Here is a 5,671-nt window from a genome sequence, read left to right on the forward strand (position 1 = left end):
CCAACCTTTAGCCTAGAGCTGACAGAGCCTTGAAACTCTATCTCCCTATCTCATCTCCCTATTGCTTACTAATTAATAGCCGCAAGGTTTCACCAGACATAACTGGCCTCCGGGTACCTCCCTCTTCCTTTGAGGTGTAAAGAGGTGCTCACTTCCTGATCCCAGCTCTGATGAGAGGAACATTCTGTCTCAGAAACATTCACATGAAAAAAAAGAAAGTATTAAGAGAGGGGGAATGAATGGGAGGCCCGAATGAACCAGGTCATAAAACAATAAATTAAATATATCTAATGCCAGATTATTCCAAAAATAATTATAACTGTGCATTTAGAAACTATGAGTTAAGGAGTTGAAAGACATATTATTTTTAGGTATTTGGATAACTTCAATAGTAGCTACCTTTAAAGCAATGAACTAATGACAGTTGATACAAAGTGTATTCTTTGACCTCTAATTTGCAAGAAAAAAAAAAGGATGAAATAATTATTAAGATAGAAAAATATGCAAAATGGGTAAATATGCCAAATTTTTTTATTTCATTTATTTTATCCAAACTGCATAATTAGAGATTCTCTATAGAGTTTGTACGTGGGACTGAAATCAGTGTTTCTTTCTTTTTTTTTTTTTTAAAGATTTTATTTATTTATTTGACAGAGATAGAGAGAGAGCACAAGTAGGCAGAGAGGCAGGCAGAGGGAGAGGGGGAAGCAGGCTCTCCGCTGAGCAGGGAGCCCGATGCAGGACTCGATCCCAGGACCCTGGGACCGTGACCTTAGCCGAAGGCAGCCGCTTAACCAACTGAGCCACCCAGGCACTCTGAAATCAATGTTTCATACACAACATCGATTCCTATGGGTTTTCAACTTTACTAGGTCTTGTCAAGGGTCTCCTTCTCCCTTCGAACACATGCATACACACACACACACACACACACACTTCTTAAAAAAAAAAAAAAAACTTTCAGTTTTACCTTAAACTCCTAAGCATGACAACTTGGGAGCCCACTGTAAGTGACATTTCTCCAGGTCACTGCTTATGGTTACAGCTTCTGCACAGAAAATCGTTCTGCCATGTTTTCCCTCAGCTCATCAAGCACAGCTTCCTGTCTTGCAAAAACAAATGCAATGATGGAGGTCATTATAACAGCTTGTTCAATGTAAGCAAAACTGAGTTTTTTAGAACACCATTTGACTAAAGATCAGACGCTTGGGCTCAGTCTGGGAAAAAGAATAATATTGACGGGTTACAGACCTGTGGAGTCTAATGAAAGAGAGATCAAAAGAAATCATTACAGCTGGATTATGAATGTTGAGAAAAGATAGTATTAATGTGTACAGAGTTTTAATAACAGCAAGCTAAAGGTTTGTTGATTAGAGTTCATTTTTTATAGAGTATTACCAACCTTAAACGAATGGCCTTTTCTCATACCCCCCCAAAAAAGAGACAACCTTAAATAATGATGCTTCAGCTGAACTCTAAACGTGCACTGAACTGCAAGTGATTGTAGGTTAAAAAAGAGACCCTACAAGTGTGTGAAAGGAAGACAGTAGTTTATCCTCCTCTCTCCTTGGGTGATGGGGCCAGTGTGGTAGTTGGTGATGTTCCCTCAGGTGAGGAAAATCAGGTGCTTTATACATCACCTCAGTGAGATGGTTCCAACTGGGGCTGTGAGTTACTGAATTGTCTGGGAAGTAGCTGCTGCTATTTATCTTTTGTTGTGGTTGATTTCAATTAAAAAGACTACTTTATGGTAGAAGAAAGCTGTGGTCCCATTTATTCTGATTATATTACATGCAGAATTCTAGGATCAGAAGAAGGATCCCATAATTTAGAACAAACAGGAATTTGCAGAAGTGAATGTGTGAGGCTGGGCACAGGGCTAGTGAATTCAGCGCAAGGCACAGAGACACCACTAATGGTAGGTGGATGGTTTGAGGTGGTGATTATGGGCAGTTGAGAGAAATCTCTCAAGGTTTTTAAAGCTTTCTCGTCTGTACTCAAGGAAAAATATGAAGACTGTGACCAAGTTACTTCCATTTCTGAGACCTCCGTCATCTCATCTGCGGAAGTGAGTTGGGTTTCCATGATGCCTAAGATCTTTCCAAATTAAATGTGCTCTAATTCCAACTCTGGAATTATTTTGTAACCCCAGAGCATTCTAATGAATAAACAGAGTCTTATCCTTTATCACCTTAGAGCAAATTCTTGTTCACTGGTGGGTTGCCATGGCTCATCACAGTTGCCAAAAAATTGAATGTTAACACAGCTACAGAGTTTTATATATGTCTTGTAGAATTACAAAAAAAACATAACGTCTCCATGAACAGCCCCATATTTCTTTCATTAAAATATTTTGAAATTATGGCGTCTGACAAATAATAACATCAATTTTGTTATAAAGTAATAGCATATAAGTATTCCCAGGGACTTGGCAAGAGATATTCTATATAAATGTTTGTGCCTGTTCACACGCACACGTGTGAGCATTTGAAGTAATACAGCAATGGTATAAATCGTGATGACATCAGAAACAAACTCACTGACTTCAGGACTCTTCCCCTCTCATCCAGAATAAAGGACTACAGTCCAAATGATTTCTTTGATTGACACATCTGAAAAGATCTCTCCCTGCTTAAAGGTTCCAAATTATCTTAGGATAAAATGCCAAACTCTTAACATGAAACAAAAGGCCACTCAGTCGTAGAATCACATTAACTCCTGTAGGCTGCATGTCCACATTTCTCTCCCTAATACAATCTCAGCTCCAGCCATTCTGACCTACTTTAAAATGCCTGCATTCTCTATTTCCTTTCCAGTGTTAGCCTTTGTAGGGCCCATCTCCCTTGATAGAAATACCCTTCCTCTGCTTCCTTGACAGCCAGCTCCTTCTCTTGCTTCAGGTTTCAGCTGGATAAATTTGACTTTCCCTGAAGGAGATTATAACCATTTCATAATATCAGTTCTGCCTCCGACAATGGGGAAAGAGCCTAAGACTTTAAGTAATTAATGCATATTTATTGAACACCTGCTACTACTGTGTAAAAATGCCACAGGAGACATAAATATGAACAAAATACAGACCCCCTGTTGAGAGGTGATGTGTGGAATGTATACACATAATAGGACAAATGCAGAATGCTACGTGGGAAATCCAAGTACTTTGGTGATGTAGAAAACAGGGTGACCACACTTGGTTGAATTTGGAAAACAACTTAATCTGATGTTATTTTAAGAGTTTAAAAACTCCATTGGCCCAAAGGACCTTCAGCTCTGAAAGGTCCCTCCGTCTAATCTTGGGTGATTGCCTAAGGTTCAAGTGAGTGGGTCTTAGACCCCCAAATTCCAATCAGAACCTTCCCACGGGTTTTCTGTGGCTTTTAGAACGTTTGAAAGCCACAGGAGTTTTCTACTGGAATAATAGTTATATTATGACATTAATAGATATCCTCAAGTTGATTTTCCCTTTCAAGAACATTGGTGGATAACAAATCCACAATCTCTATAGCAGAACTTGTTGCCCAAGTCACTGAAGCAAAATAGTGCTTCATCAGTTCATGGCCATGTGTGATATCGAGGCACCTCAGGACACCTCACACTTGCCAGGTGCATTCATTATTCTTCCTTCTTTGCTTTTAATAGAATTTCACCGAAAGAGTATTTATTGGAAATTACTGTACAGCGCTGTGATCTTTGAGAATGAGTCAGTGTCCTATGTTAATTGCAAATGTGTCAATATGACAGCAGGAATTCTGCTTTTTGAAGCAGAGGAGAAAGGTACTGAGCTTAAGAACTACAAACTCCCAAAATACCTGTAAAAGCAAAATGACATCTTCACTACAGTCGTGTTTTTTTTTTTTTTTTTTTACCTGAATATCTGTTTTAGCATGTGATTTAAGCTACTTTTCATTTCTGTCTTAATCCTGCTTTGTTGTGAGCTAAAACTAAGCATACTTCTCTAGGATTCAAGTGTTCACTATATGAGGTAAATTAACTCTTCCAGGGCTCTAGGGTACCAATTAATACCACAGAGGAGGTAAATTACTAACTGGTACCCTGCTGCTCTGAAAAGACTGAATTTGCCTCAAATGGTTTGTTGCTCTCTGTTAAAGAGTATATTACTCCCAGTGGTTCTCTCTATAGGACAGGATCCATCTTTATATGGAAAATTAGATTCCATCTGATCGGCAGGCTAGATCTTCCCAAATGTGTCATATGATAGTCATGATTAGATTACCAGAAGCTATAAATGCCAGTAATGAAAGTTTGGCAAGTCAATGAGTAAATATAAGGACATGGAACAGAATATTTGGAATATTTAAAATGTTTAGAGTTTTGTAAGCATAGTGAGAACGAGATATTTGATTGTTATTATTAAGTGGAACCTTCTGTTGTTATTTAGAAGCATTGTGTAATGTGGTATTACAGAAACGTGTAACTAAATGGTGTTCCTCCTTTTCTCCCCTGTTAAAAATATAGAAATAGAGATGCAGAAATGCAGAATATTTTTCACTCTCGCATCCTCTGCCCATGGATTTTTAATGTTGTTTGAATACTCGCAATGCTTTAGAAGATGATTTTTCAATAAGTCTATTAGAAAGTTTTCCCTTGTACTGAGGTAAAAACAACCTTCCTCTCTCTTCATTTGTTCCTTATTGCACAGGTAGCTGTGAGTGCTTAGTAAGTCTGAGACACTGCACAGTGAAGGGAAAGGCAGAATTCTGCGTTCTCGAACCGCACGCTCTAACAGAGAAGAACAAAACCAAAACCGTGGACATTCAATTGCAATAGGTGATATGAAGAAAATGAATAAAAAGTCCAAGGTAGAAAATCATTAGGGTAGGGAAAGGGCGGGGGCAACCATAGATATGTAACCGTGGAACATTGTAGAATAAGAAGCCATGCTTCCATGTAACGCTGGAAGTGGGGCAGGGGGAGTATGAATTGAGATGCAGGGAAGAGTTGGTGTCACACTGCCCACAGCCTTATGAGCTAACATAAGGGAGCTGAATGTAATGCTAAGTCCAATGGAAGAATAATTTTAGGTAGGTGAGTGAATCATCTAAATTAGTGTAAAAATAGCAATGATACTAAGTTTACATAGCACTTATTGTGTGCCAGATACATTTTAAGGACTCAACACTTTTTAATATTTCTTTTTTTTTTTTTTAAGATTTTATTTATTTATTTGAGAGAGAATGAGATAGAGAGAGAGCATGAGAGGGGGGAGGGTCAGAGGGAGAAGCAGACTCCCTGCTGAGCAGGGAGCCCGATGTGGGACTCGATCCCAGGACCCTGGGATCATGACCTGAGCCGAAGGCAGTCGCTTAACCAACTGAGCCACCCAGGCGCCCCACTTTTTAATATTTCTAATAATGCTATGAAATAGAATTAAATTGAGGCACAGTCTTTTCATGATGTCCAGAGTTGCGTAGCTAGTAAAATTGCAGAACTAGAGTTTAACCTGAGCAGCATATGCCCCAACTAGTAACTACCTATGTTTTTCTAGCTAGCTAGCTAGCTACATCTATCAGCTTTTATAAGTTGTACATAAGCAGCATTAAACCATGCTTCAGTGCATGAGAATAGATGAGATGTTTTAGGGACTGAGTTTTGGGAGAAGACCCAGGACTGAGCCGTGTGTGACCCCAGCAGTGCACACTGAGTAGAAACA

This window comes from Mirounga leonina, unplaced genomic scaffold (assembly GCF_011800145.1).
Source record: "Mirounga leonina isolate KUSES-001 unplaced genomic scaffold, KU_Mleo_1.0 Mir_174, whole genome shotgun sequence".
Lineage (NCBI taxonomy): Eukaryota > Metazoa > Chordata > Mammalia > Carnivora > Phocidae > Mirounga > Mirounga leonina.